Raw genomic sequence first — 15765 nt, 5'->3', positions numbered from 1 at the left:
TGGCATAATATATCAAATTTTATAATAGATTACACATATATTTTATTAGCTGTAACACTATCTCCCTGCTTTTATTATCTTATAAATGTAGGAGCCAATACTCACAGAATTTCTACACTACATAGCTAGTAAATGGTAAAATTCAAGATTTTAAAATGAAAATTGGTTACTAAAATTATCTTATAGAAAATAACCCATAACCATACTCCACTGTTAATAGAAAATATCTAACTGGGCATATCAAAGATAGTACACTAACATGGCTGCTCTAAGAAAAAGGCTAGTAACTCATTTAAATATGTGATTTCATCCTTTTATTTTCTTGAGACAGGATCACACTCTGTCGCCCAGGCTGGAGTGCAGTGGCATGATCGCTATTCACTACATCCTCTGCCTCCCGGGTTCAAACAATTCTCCTGCTTCAGCCTCCCAAGTAGCTGGTACTACAGGTGTGCACAACCATGCCTGGCTAATATTTAAATTTTTAGTAGAGATGGGATTTTGCCATGTTGACCAGGATGGTCTTGAACTCCTGACCTCAGGTGATCTGCCTGCCTCAGCATCCCAAAATGCTGAGACTACAGGTGTGAGCCACCACACTCGGCCTCAATAAATGATTCTATCTTAAAAAATTGTATTATTATTTACTATTAAGTGCAATTAATAGTGCTTGCCATTTACTTAGTCTCTTAAAAGAGCTTATCTCGCAGTACAATACAAACATCAGAGGACAAAATGAGCAAACCAAAGCTCTTTTATCAATATTTCTAAGTCAATAGTAAAAAACGGAATTCCTGTTGGCATTTTCCAATTTATAAACTAAGAAATCTTAGTGCAAAACAGAAATCCTTCTATAGAATTTTCACTGGGCACAGATAATGATTATTAAGACAATATTAGAGAAAAATAATTCCATGTTATCCATGTCTTGAACACTGTAGATAATAAAAACTTTGACTTCAACTAGGATATATTAAAATGATTTTTATATAAAAACTGGTGGTATAATATGATATAAACAATGTGCTAAATTCCAAGGGACTAGCATCATAAAAGTTATGATTCTTTATATACAAGAATTTTCTGATTTAGGGAAAATGACATTTAAATAATCAACTAATAATAAAAACTGAAAAAATAAAGTCATAACAAAAGCAAACACCAGAAGAAATTAAATAACATGACACATTTAGGAAACTCCAAGTAGCAGGGAATGCCTGGGGTTCAGCAACAATAAGGAGAGAAGTAATTCCAAGAAGAAAAAGAAAAAGAAAAGCAGGGTAAAACTATAGTGTAGAGTCCTAAATTCCATACTTAGAAAAGGCTTGAATTTTCATTCCACAGGCAACAGAATGCAACCAAATATTTTTATTTATAAAACTGTGAAGAGTGAAATCGCTCTTCTTCTTAAGTTACTCTCTCTCTTTTCTGTAAAATCTAAGGCATTACTCATCTTTTTATCACTGTATTCAAAGTACTACCCCATTATTGCTGTGGAGAGCTCAGTGAGTCTGCTGTCCTTCGTAAATGCCTTTTTCTAACACGTTGTTCTCCATAAGGCCTTTTCTTTAATTTCTGTGTTCCCCAGCGGTTTTTTTTCTCATTTGTTAAAATGAGAATTCATTTGAGATTCCTAGATCTGAGGTTTCTGTCATTTGATAATTCTTAAAAATATTAGTGATAATTTCTTTTTACCTTGCCTTTTCTTCATTCCCTTTGCTATCTTCTCTGAAACTGAATATTTTAGTTCATTTCACTTCGTCTTTTGTGTCTTTTAACATCTATTTTAAAATTTTCATGTCTTTGTCTCTCTGGCTTCCATTTTCATACTTGCTTCCGATCTTTCAGTTTACTAATATTTTCTTAAACTCTGTGTAATCTGCTATTAAACCTATTTGCTATATGTTTAATTTTCATTACTTTGTTTTAACTTTCTATGAGTTCAATCTAATGATTGAATTCAATTTGAGTGGATTTTCAGTCATTTTTCATCAGTTTACTTGCTCTTTTCAAGCCTCTCTTTTTTCCTAAAAGATAATAAACATACTTATATCATACTGTGACAGATATATTAAAATATTAGAACTATTTTTTGAACTATATGATTTTGCTGCTGTATATTTTTACTGATTTTCATTACAAGTGCCTTTTTCTCTTATGTGTTTTTTGATTTCTTTTTCTTTGAGCTAAGGGTCTTTGAAACATTATATATAGGAATTATTAGATGTCTAATGTGAAGGCAGTTTCCGTTAGTCTGTTGTCTATGGGCCCTTTCAGGGCAGGATCACTTAAATCAAGTCCTTGGCTTTTAGAACTACACATGCAGAAAAAATTCAGGCTACTCACCCATGCAGTTCTAAACTTGCCCAAAAAGTGGCTGTGGATGGCAAATTTTTAGAGATTTTTCCCCCTTCACAGTGAAGAGAGTCAGGTTCACTTGCAATCTTATTTGTATGAAGCGCTTGCCTGTTGTTCACCTAAACACTAATGGTGTGACCATCAAGAATAGTAGTTTCACAAAAGGATCTCTAATTATAACACTCACTGGTAGAAATGCACTCTGGGCTCTATCTAACTCCTGTCTCTCCTGACCTTGCAGCCACTAATATGGAAGATCAAATTCACCAAGATTTGACAAATTTATTCAGTGTGAAAGGCAGGTTCAGGCAATAACTTATTCCCCATGTTTTGTTTTGTTTTTTTTCATTTCCACTTTGTTTGAGGCCTATGTAGATTCTCATTTTCTTCCTTTCTCAAGAGTGTATTTTAAAAATACTCTTAAAATACAAATTATCACTGTCCCTTTTCAACACTTTCATCAGTAGAGTCACTCAAGATATCTGTATCTTACTACATTGCAGAAAATGCAAGAATTAGCAAAGGTTTTTGAGTAGAAAAGTATCAACTATATTTTAGAATGATATCTGATGGCAGCGACACAACTGCTTAAGAGGTGAAAAACTGAGGACAGAATAATTAGTTAGGAGAGTACTACTATCATCCAGGTGACGAACTTAACATAGAATAGACAATAAAAATGGCAGTGAAGTCTGGGCACAGTGGCTTATGCCTTCAATCCTAGTACTTCGGAGGCCTAGTTGGGAGGACTTGCTTGAGGCAAGGAGTTTGAGACCAGCCTGGCCATCATAGCGAGATTCTTGTCTCTCTAAGAAATTAAAAAATGAGTGCAGTATCGTGACATATACCTGTAGTTATAGCTACTAAGGAGACTGAGGCAGAAGGACCACTTGTGCCCAGGAATTGGAGGTTATAGTGATCACATACCTATGTATAGGTAAATGATCATACCACTGTACTCCATCCAGCCTGGATGAAAAGGCGTAAAAATAGAAAAGAAATAACTACCACATTCCTGTCAAGACTGAATGTTGAATTGCTTTATGGTGGAGGAGAGCTGGAAAGGATATGAAGATTATGTCAACTGTCTTAGCCTACATACCTAGAAGGATGGTAGGACCATTAATTGATAGATGTTAATAGACCAATTTGGCAGTAAATAATAGAAAATCATAAAGAATGATTTAAAATATAAGGCTATTTTCTCTTGCCCCCAAAAATATCATGGTATAGTTGCTTAACATTCTGTCAGTGACTCATTAGCTAAGAGGTTCACTGGTATTACAGCCAGCTATCCTTGGCCTTTTTCTCATGACTATAAAATGACTGCTGCAGTTTCAGAGACCGGGTAATAAGAAGGGAAGAAGGAATGATGTTTACTTCATCTGCCCTTATGTAAGGAAAACAAAAACTTTTACGGAGATGCTCCTCTTTCTTCCTCCACTACTTACTGCCTCACTTTTATGTCTCACTTGTAAATAGAAAAGCTGAGAAAGTATTGAACTTTCCCAGTGTCCATAGCAGAGGCATGCAAAGGAGAATATGACTGGAAATAAATGTTGAGTTATACAGTCAATAGTGACTGTATAAGAACTCAGGACCTGACTTCTTCCTAGGGAGAAGCCATACAGAGTCAAATTAGGCATTTGGTTTCAAACTTGCTGTGGTTAAGCACACATTAAGATATTCAAGTGGAAGAGCAGACATGAAAGTCATTGGGACAAAAACGATAGATGATGCCATAGGAAAAGATGAAATTGAGAAGACTACAAAAAAGAAACACAAACTGCTGGTGAGAATATGGAGCAACAGAAACTCTCATTCATTACTGGTAAGAATGCAAAATTGTACAGCAACCTTGGAAGACAATTGGCAGTTTCTTATAAAATGAAACATACTTTTAAATATGATCCAAAAATTGCATTCCTTAGTACATACTCAAATGAGTTGAAAACATTGGGGTCCACACAAATAAAATGCACATGGCTGTTTACAGGAGCTTTATTCATAACTGCCAAAACTTGGAAGTAACAAAGATGCCTTTCAGTAGATGACTGAAAAAATAAACTGTGGTATATCCAGACAATTAAATATGATTTGGCTAGTGTTAAGAGTTTAGCACCAACAAACCTCTAAGCCCATGAGCCACTGACAAAACATTAAGCAAATATATCCTGACTTTTTGTTGAGCAACAGAAAAAAAGCCCTATATTTTAAGCACTTAAAAAAAAAGCTATGAAGCCATCGAAAGACATATAGAATTTAAAATGTATATTACTAAGTTAAAGAAGCCAATATGAAAAGGCTACATATTCTATGATTCCAGCTATATGACATTCTGGAAAAAGCATAACTATAGAAACAGCAAAACGCTTAATGGTTGCCAAAATCTAGCGTGTCAGGAAGAATGAACAGGCAGAACACAGAGGATATTTTGGGCAGTGAAACTGTCCTGCATGATACTATAATGACTATATAACATTAGATATTTATCAAAAACTATTCAATGTTCAACACCAAGTGAATTCTAATGTAAACTATAGACTTTTGGTTATAATGATGTCAATGTAGATTCACTGACTATAACAAATGTACCACTCTGATGCAGGATGTTGATAGTGGGAGAGATTGTCTGTGGGAGCAGTAAGTATATGAAAACTCTCTGTGTTTTCCAAATTGGATGTGAACCTAAAACTACTCTAAAAAGCAAAGTTTATTTTAAGAAATAATAATAAGGAACTAACCCAGAGAAACATCTATTCTTTAGAAATAAAAAAAAAAATGGGTACCAGCTATCAAGACTAAGTAAGGAAGAACAATCAAGGAAGAGATAAATAATGGGAATACAGTAACAGAAAACTACAAAAAGCCAGTCACAGCAGTAACTTCCTGTAATACCAACTACTTGCGGTGGCTGAAGCAGGAGCATTGCTTGAGCCCAGGAGTTTGAGATCAGCCTGAGTAACATGGCAAGAACCTGTCAAAAGAGAGAAAGAGAGAGAGAAAGAGAAAGAGAGAGAGAAAGAGAGAGAGAGAGAGAGAGAGAGAAAGAGAGCGGGAAGAAAGGCAACTACAGGCAAATGTGTCAAGAGGGACGGTGACAACAAGATTGAAATAAGTTATTATTCTTAGGTGGATTGGGATTAAAGATAATAAATATCAAAGTTTTATTAACCATCAGAGCGTTTTTATAGTCTAAGGGAGATTCACTTTCAAAGGAATTCATTGAACAATTCCAATAGTGGGAAGGTAACGACATGTGACAAGGAAGGTAAATTAATAAAAGGAGGCTGGGCATGGTGGATCATCTATGTAATTTCAGCACTGTAAGAGGTCAAAGAAGGATGTTCACTTGAGCCCCGGAGTTTCAGACCTCATCTCTACAAATTGTAAAAAAATCAGCTCGGCATGTTGGCACATGCCATGATTCCAGTTATGTGGGAGGCTGAGGCAGGAGAATCACTTGAGCCAAGGTGGTCAAAGCTATAGTGAGCTGTGATTGTGCCACTGCACTCCAGCCTAGGTGACAGAGTGAGATGCCCATCTAAAAAAAATTATAGTAACAATAACTATAATAATTTTTTAAAAGAAAAGGCAACATACATGAAATTTCTTATTAAGTTTGATGTCTACATATTTATACCTAATGCAAATTTATTTTAAAAACACTCTATGTTCAAGGGTGGGCATGGTGACTCACACCTGTAACCCCAGCAATTTGGGTGGGTGAGGCAGGAGAATCATTTGAGGCCAGGAGTTTGAGACCAGTGTGGCATCATGGCAAAATCCTGTCTCTACTAAAAATACAAAAATTAGCCAGCATGGTGGTGCACACCTGTAATCCTAGCTACTCAGGAGGCTGAGGCCAGAGAATTGCTTGAACCTGGGAGTCAGAGGTTGCAGTGAGCCAAGATCATGCTACTACACTCCAGCCAGGGTGATGGAATGAGACTCTGTCTCAAAATGAACAAACAAACAAAAAAATTTAAATGTTTCATGTTCTTCAAGAAACCAATTAACATAAGTACATAAAATTTACATTAAATGAGAAAATAAGCTCTTTTGTTAAAAAGAAACTTTCAAAGTATATACTAGTAACAGTATAATTCAGTCCCTTTTCCTATAGATACCACTGTGTTTTGCTTGTTATTAGGGAAAATTGAAAACATAAAAGTAGGAGAAACAGTGCTGTCTTGCAATTCTTTTTTTTTTTTTTTTTTTTTTTTTAAGACAGAGTTTCACTCTTTTGCCCAGGCTGGACTGCAGTGGCACAATCAAACTCTGCTAACTGCAAACTCTGCCTCCTGGGCTGAAACAATTCTCATGCCTTAGCCTCCTGAGTAGCTAGGATTACAGGCACCCGCCACCATGCCCTGCTCATTTTTGTATTTTTCAGTAGAGAAGGGCTTTTATTATGTTGGCCAGGATGATCTTGAACTCTTGACCCACAGTGATCTGCCCGCCTCAGCCTCCCTACGTGCTGGAATTACAAGCATAAGCTACCACATCCAACCTACAAATTTATCTAGTATAATTGCATCCTACATTAAAAAGAATGCTTATAAATGATGACTAAAAATCTAATCTTAGGCTTTACCATAAAAAGTAACTTAGGAAAAAGTATCTGGGTATTAGAATAAAAAAAGACATTATTATTAAAATGACACTGGTATTAAAAAGTGTTTCCTTGTATGACATCTGATTTTGCCATAATCAAAGCTCTGTGTAGTCTATGACCATTAATTTTGATTGTTTTCCCCCTAAATATATCTCTAGAACTGTTACCTTAAAAATTTCCATGTAATTCAATGAAATAAAGCATGAATTTTTCAGTTCCTACCCTACTCAAGTTGACACTTAATAGTGACAATAACAATACTATTTGTAATAAAATACTAGAAATATCATTGGCCAACTGAAAGCTTTAGAGACAGCGATTCTTTTTAAAAAAAAGTTTTTCCTAAACAGGCGCCATGGCTCACACCTGTAATCCCAGCACTTTGGGAGTCTGAGACAGGCAGACCATGAGGTCAAGAGATCAAGACCATCCTGCCAAACATGGTGAAACCCTGTCTCTACTAAAAAATACAAAAATTAGTGGGGTGTGGTGGCATGCACATGAAGTCTCAGCTACTCAGAAGGCTGAGGCAGGAGAATTGCTTGAACCTGGGAGACAGAGGTTCCAGTGAGATGAGATCATGCCATTGCACTCCAGCCTGGTGCCTAGCAAAGGAACAAGATTCTCTCTCAAAAAAAAAAAAAAAAAAAGTTTTTCCTGACACTCATTAAGATACTAACTAATAAAATCAGTTAACAAACCAAAAAAATAATATTTATAAATAAGTTGTAAAAGATAAAAGATATTGCTCAGAAAGTAGGTAAACTGTTCATTCACCAGGTAGATTGGTAATAAACTTATTATTCATAACTCATATGACAACTTAAAAATAAATAGTGCTATAATTAGTACATCAAATACAAACCAAAAATTCCTGGAAGGTAAGAGTAGTTTTTTGAAAAAAATTTAGAATAAAGCAAATGTATTATAATTGATCTAATTTTCAGAAAAAATTTAGGGTTTCTCATGAGGAAATATGGCATAAAATTACTAAAAAATTATTCAGTTAGTGTTATATGAGACAGATGATTTTAAAACAAGCTTAAATGAACATAGATGATTAAAAGAGATTGAGTTGATGAATTTTTAAAAGTTAATTCTTGGATTTCCAAGATGGCGTGGAAGGAACAACTCGAGATTGCAGCTCTCAGTGAAGGCACAGAGGGTGAGTCCTAGCCTCATTTCCAGACAGATCTTTGTTGCCCACAGAATGGGGAAATTTCCAGAAGTAGGAAAGACACAAGATGCCAGCGCAGCCCACTAAGCTTACGCTGCCGTTTTGGGCGGCGCCGCAGCGCAGCGGCACCCTGCACAAAACACGCTGGTCTGGGTGCCACGTTAAACTGTCAATCTGATATTTGGGAGGGCAGATTAGCATATCCATCTGATTAAACGGGACTTGGAGAGAAAGCCAGACCAGGAGATTCCTGGGAAGTGACATTTGAGCTGGTGCAGTGGGTCACTGCATGGGAACTCGCACACATCCCAGTGCCCTTTCAGCAGGCGACTAAAACACCTGGGAGAGAGTCAACTGATCAAATTAAAAAAAAAAAAGAGAAAGAAAGAGATCTGAGGCAGAAAGCCAAGTGATCAGGCTCGGCGGGTCCCACCCCCACAGGGACAAACAAAATGGTGATTCGAAACGTTCGAGGTTGAGAGTTTCACCACGGGCACAGCTGAGTCCAGGACAGTGCAGCTCAGTGAAGAAGGAACATACGCCACTACCGAGGCATTCCGCACCTACTGAGGTACACTCCCATTGCTGATGCAGCCTGCTGTTGCTGAGGCAACCCACCATAACAGAGAGATTCCACCAACAGGGAGGAGTCTATGACAGCAGGGCGAAGCCCATGGGCAACAGGCAAGAGCCAAAAGCAACAGGGCCAAGCACACGACAGTAGGGTGGAGAGCACGGCAGCAGGGCAAAGCCCACGGCAACAAGGCGGACCCCGCGGTAGAAGGGTGGAACATCAGCAGGCAAATAGGGACTAGACTGCCTCCTAGCTGGGCAGGAAAGTACAACGGATACTCATAAAGAAAGCTCTAACTCCCCAAGTCAGAGCATCTGAGCAAAAAAAGGGGATTTATAAGTTCTGCTGCAGCAGACTTAAACGCACCTGCATAACCGTCCTGAATGAACAAGAAAGCTCACAGCTCAGGACTTGAGCTCCTATAAACTACATTCCATTTCTTCAAGCAGCTCCCTGACCCCTGTATATCCAAAGAGTCACCTCAAAAAGAACTGATCAGACTGACAATTGGGGGGCATCATTCTGGGACAAAGATAACAAAAGAAGAAACTGGTAGCATCTCTCATTGTTCCACAGCTGCTACAGGTGTACCCCAGAATAGCAGGGCCTGGAGTGGACTTCAGCAGTTGTACAGCAGAGGGGCTAGACTGTTAGTAGGAAAACTAAGAAACAGGAATAATTCATCATCAACAACCTGGGCATCCACTCAGAGACCCAATCGAAAAGTCAACAACTACTCAGATGACAGGTTGATAAATCCACAAGGATGGGAAGAAACCAGAGCAAAAAGGAGGAAAACACCAGAAACCAAAACATCTCGCCTCCTACAAAGAACCAAAACTCCTCACCAACAAGGGAACAAACCTGGAAAAAGAATGAGTGTGACAAAATGACAAAATCAGACTTCAGAAGGTGGATAATAAGAAATTTCCATGAGCTAAAAGAACATGTTCTAAATCAATGCAAATAAACTAAGAACCTTAAAAAAAGATTTGAAAAAAGATTCGAAAAAATGATAACAAGAATGGACAACTTAGAGAGGAATATGAATGAATTGAAGGAGCTAAAAAACACAACACGAGAACTTCACAAAGCATGCACAAGTTTCAACAACCGAATTGACCAAGCAAGAAAGGATATCAGAAGTCGAAGATCAACTCAATAAAATAAAACAAAAAACCAAGATTAGAGAAAAAAGCACAAAAAGAAATGAACAAAGTCTCCAAGAAATGTGGCACTATGTGAAGAGACCTAAGCTACATGTGATAGGTGTACCAGAATGTGATGAAGAGAATGAATCCAAGCTCGAAAATACTCTTCAGGATATTATCCAGAAAAATTTCCCCAACGTAGCATGAAAGGCCAATATTCAAGTCCAGAAAATACAGAGAACACCACAAAAATATTCCTCAAAAAGAGCAACCCCAAGGCACAATTTCACCAGATTCACCAGGGTTGAAATAAAGGAGAAAATACTAATGGCAACCAGAGAGAAAGGTCGGGTCACCCACAAAGGGAAGCCCATCAGACTCACAGCAGATCTCTCAGCAGAAACTCTAAAAGCCAGAAGAGAGTGGAAGCCAATATTCAACATCCTTAAAAAAAAAAAAAATTTCAACCCAGAATTACATATCCAGCCAAACTGAGCTTCATATGTGAAGGAAAAATAAAATCCTTTGTGAACAAGCAAGTACTCAGAGATTTTGTTACCACCAGGCCTGCTTTACAAAAGCTCCTGAAAGAGGCATTACACATAGAAAAAAACAACCAGAACCAGCCACTCCAAAAACATACCAAATGCTAAAGACCATCAACAAAATGAAGAATCTCCATCACTAACGGGCAAAACAGCCAGCTAGCATCAAAATGGCAGTATCAAATTTACACATAACAATATTAACCCTAAATATAAATGGGCTAAATGCACCAATCAAAAGACACAGACTGGCAAATTGAATAAAAAGCAAAAACCCATTGCTGTGCTGTATCCAAGAAACCCATCTAACATGCAAGGATAAACAAGTCTCAAAATTAAGGAATGGAGAAGATTTATCAAGCAAATGGAGAGCAAAAAAAAAGCAGGAGTTGCAATTCTCGTCTCTGATGAAACAGATTTTAAAGCAACAAAGATCAAAAGAGACAAAGAAGGACATTACATAATGGTCAAAGGATCAATACAGTAAGAAAAGCTAATGATCCTAAATATATATGAACCCAACACAGGAGCACCCAGATATATAAGGCAAGTTCTTAATGACTTACAAAGAGACTTAGACTCCCACACAATAATAGTGGGAGACTTTAACACTCCACTGTCAATATTAGACAGATCAACCAGACAGAAAATTAACAAGGATAAGCAGGGCTTGAATTCAGACCTGGAACAAGCAAACCTGATAGACATCTACAGAACTCTTCACCCCAAATACACAGAATATACATTCTTCTCAGAACCACATCACAAATACTCCAAAATCGACCACATCATTGGAAGTAAAGCACTCCTCAGCAAATGCAAAACAATGGAAATCATAACAAACACTCTCTCAGACCATAGTGCAATCAAGTTAGAACTCAGAATTCAGAAACTAACTCAGAACCACACAGCTTCATGGAAACTAAACAACTGGCTCTTGAATGTTGACTGAATAAACAATGAAATGAAGGCAGAAATAAAGAAGTTCTTTAAAACCAATGAGAATGAAGACACAACACACCAGAATCTCGGGGACACATTTAAAGCAGTCTCTAGAGGAAAATATATAGCAATAAGTGCCCACATGAGAAGAGCGGAGAGATCCAAAATTGACACGCTATTGTCAAAATTGAAAGAGCTAGAGGAGCAAGATCAAAAAAACTCAAAACCCAGCAGAAGACAAAAAATAACTAAGATCAGAGCAGAACTGAAGGAGATAGAAACTCGAATACCCCTTCAAAAAATCAATAGACCCAAGAGCTTTTTTGAAAAGATCAACAAAATAGACCACTAGCCAGACTGATAAAAAAGAAAAGAGAGAATAACCAAATAGATGCAATAAAAAACGATAAAGGGGAAATCACCACAGATTCCACAGAAATTCAAACCATCATCAGAAAATACTAGAAACAACTTTATGCACATAAGCTAGTAAACCTGGAAGAAATGAATAAGTTTCTGGACACCTGTGTCCTCCCAAGCCTAAAACAGGAGGAAGCTGAAACTATTAATAGACCAATAACCAGGTCTGAAGTCGAGGCAGCAAGTAAGAGCCTACCACACAAAAAAAGCCAGGTCCAGATGGGTTCACAGACGAATTCTACCATACACGCAAAGAGGAGCTGGTACCATTCCTTCTGAAACTATTCCAAATAATCCAAAAAGAGGGAATCCTTCCCAAATCATTTTATGAGACAAACATCATCCTGATACCAAAACCCGGCAGAGAGTCAACAAGAAAAGAAAACTTCAGGCCAATATCCATGATGAACATAGATGCAAAAATCTCCAATTAAATACTGGCAAACTGATTGCAAGAGCACATCAAAAAACTTATCCATCATGATCAAGTAGGATTCATCCTAGGGATGCAAGGCTGGTTCAACATACACAAGTCTATTAACGTAATTCACCACATAAACAGAACCAAAAACAAAAACCACATGATTATCTCAATTGACGCAGAGAAGGCATTTGACAAAATTCAACAGCCCTTTATGCTAAAAACCCTCAATAAACTCAGTATTGATGGAATGTATAGCAAAGTAATAAAAGCTATTTACGACAAACCAACAGCCAATATCATACTGAATGGGCGAAAACTAAAAGCAATCCCTTTGAAATCCGGCACTAGACAAGGATGCCCTTTCCCACCACTCCTATTCAATATAGTACTGGAAGTTCTAGCCAGAGCAATCAGGCAAGAAAAAGAAATAAAGGGTATTCAAATAGGAAAGGTGGAAGCCAAATTGTCACTATTTGCAGATGACATGATAGTATACCTAGAAGACCCCATCGTCTCAGCCCAAGAACTCCTGAAACTGATAAGCAGCTTCAGCAAGGTCTCAGGATATAAAATCGATGTGCAAAAATCACAAGCATTCCTATAAACCAATAACAGACTTAAAGAGAGCCAAATCAAGAACAAACTGTCATTCACAATTGCTACAAAGAGAATAAAATACCTAGGAATACAACTTACAAGAAACGTACGGGACCTCTTCAAGGAGAACTACAAACCACTGCTCAACGAAATAAGAGAGGACACAAACAGATGGAGAAACACTCCATGTTTATGGTTAGAAAGAATCAATATCGTGAAAATGGCTATACTGCCCCAAGTAATTTACAGAATCAATGCTATACCCATCAAGCTACCACTGATTTTCTTCACTGAACTGGAAAAAACCACTATGAACTTCATATGGAACCAAAAGAGAACCCGCATAGCCAAGTCAATTCTAAGCAAAAAGAACACAGTGGGAGGCATCCCTCTTCCGGACTTCAAACTATACTACAAGGCTACAGTAATCAAAACAGCATGGTACCGGTACCAAAACAGAGATATAGACCAATGGAACAGAACAGAAGCAACAGAGGCAACACAACATATCTACAACCATACAATCTTTAATAAACCTGAAAAAAACAAGCAATGGGGAAACGATTCCCTGTTGAATAAATGGTGTTGGGAAAACTGGCTAGCCATGTGCAGAAAGCAGAAACTGGACCCCTTCCTGACACTTACACTAAAATTAACTCCAGATGAATTAAAGACTTAAACATAAGACCTGGCACCATAAAAACCCTAGAAGAAAATCTAGGCAAAACCATTCAGGACATAGGAGTAGGCAAGGACTTCATGAACAAAACACCAAAAGCATTGGCAACAAAAGCCAAAATAAACAAATGGAACCTAATCAAACTCCACAGCTTCTGCACGGCAAAAGAAACAGTCACTAGAGTGAATCGGCAACAAACAGAATGGGAAGAAATTTTTGCAGTTTACCCATCTGACAAAGGGCTGATATCCAGAATTTACAAAGAACTCAAACAGATTTACAGGAAAAAAACAAGCCCATTCAAAAATGGGAAAAGGATATGAACAGACACTTTACAAAAGAAGACATACATGAGGCCAACAAACAGATGAAAAAATGCTCATCATCACTGGTCATTAGAGAGATGCAAATTAAAAGCACACTGAGATACCATCTCACGCCAGTTAGAATGGCGATCATTAAAAAATCTGGAGACAACAGATGCTGGAGAGGATGTGGAGAAATAGGAATACTTTTACACTGCTGGTGGGAGTGTAAATTAGTTCAATTATTGTGGAAGATAGTGTGGCATTTCCTCAAGGTCTTAGAAATAGAAATTCCATTTGACCCAGCAATCCTGTTACTGGGTATATATCCAAAGGATTATAAATCTTTCTACTATAAGGACACATGTACACTAATGTTCATTGCAGCACTGTTTACAATAGCAAAGACCTGGAACCAACCCAAATGCCCATCGATGATAGACTGGACTGAAAAAATGTGGCACATATACACCATGGAATATTATGTAGCAATATAAAATGATGAGTTCATGTCCTTTGTAGGGACATGGATGAATCTGGAGAACATCATTGTCAGCAAACTGACACATGAACAGAAAATGAAATACCACATATTCTCACTCATAGGCAGGTGAGGAAAAATGAGAACACATGGACACAGGGAAGGCAGTACTACACACTGGGGTCTATTGGGGGGAGTAGGAGAGGAGCAGTGAAGGGGGAGATGAAGAGGGATAGCCTGGGGAGAAATGCCAAATGTGGGTAAAGGGGAGTAAGGCAGCAAAACACACTGCCATGTGTGTACCTATGCAACTATCTTGCACATTCTTCACATGTACCCCAAAACCTAAAATGCAATTAAAAAAAAATTAAGCAACTTTAGCAATGGTTATAAGCCACACACACACACAAACTAATCTTTTATAGAGAAGAAGGAATTACAAAGCATTAGATATTTCCATTTTTATATAGAAGATAATTTATAAAACAAATGAAAAAATGTATTGCCTAAGTTCTTCAAATACTTGAAAATATAGTCAATTTTATGTAAATATACATATTATCAATAAAATATGTTTGATATTTATAAAAAAAAAAGTTAATTCACCCTCTCATCGTCACCAAGAATTTAAGCTAGCTTACCTAATGAAGGTTATGAAGGATTAAAAGATGACAGAAAAATTTGAGACTTTTGCAAAAAAAAAAATGTGCAACTAGAAAAGATTATAATATAGCATATATGTCAGAAGTAAAATCATAGCTATATTATTTTAAATTAGATAGTATCTATAGTTAATAGAAATTTCTGTCTTATGGGGGTTTAATGTTTGTTTTAAACTTCCAGGACTCTTTTGGTCTACTTATTTCCTTCTAATTTTAATGAATTCTTATTAAAATTTATCTATTTCCAGCCTGGCCAACAAGGTGAAACCCTGACTCTCCTAAAAATACAAAAATTAGCCCGTGTGTTGGTGGACACTTGTAGTCCCAGTTACCTGAAAGACTGAGGCAGGAGAATGAGTTGAACCCAGGCAGAGGTGCAGTGAGCCGAGATCACGCCACTGCACTCAAGTCTGGGAAATGGAGTGAGACTCTGTCTCAAACAAACAAAAAGCATCTATTCCATCTATTTCTAGAATTTTTATTTTAGGCACTGTTTTAAATGGAGACAGGCATATTTAGAATAACCCCATGAAATCTGTCCCATAATGCTGATAATAAGTTAACACACATTATGGAAGCTGCCTTTCAATTAATGTTCTCTATTTTGCAAGTATACATTTTTAAAATGATTATTCTTAGTTTTCATAAAATAGTAAATTCCTTTTTGTTCCTTTCTCATTTATGGTTTTCATCTGTCTAAAGCAGAAAGTGTATTAAATAATAATAATGAAGTTATTATAAGCCTACCACTGACAAGATAAAAATGAAGCTAAATACATTTTGTGGAAAAATCTTACTTCTACCAAATCTTACACTTCTTAGACAGAATAAA

General features: G+C 37.1%; 1 protein-coding gene across 18 annotated transcripts in view; it reads right to left on the bottom strand.

The window, feature by feature from the left end:
• Window positions 1-15765, bottom strand: part of MIPOL1 (mirror-image polydactyly 1) — a 413275-nt gene that overhangs the window by 245676 nt on the left and 151834 nt on the right. The gene's annotated exons all lie outside the window — the stretch shown is intronic.

Source organism: Callithrix jacchus, chromosome 8 (assembly GCF_049354715.1).
Source record: "Callithrix jacchus isolate 240 chromosome 8, calJac240_pri, whole genome shotgun sequence".
NCBI lineage: Eukaryota > Metazoa > Chordata > Mammalia > Primates > Cebidae > Callithrix > Callithrix jacchus.
Note: the sequence above shows the minus strand (reverse complement) of the source record. Positions and strands in the feature narration are given on the sequence as shown.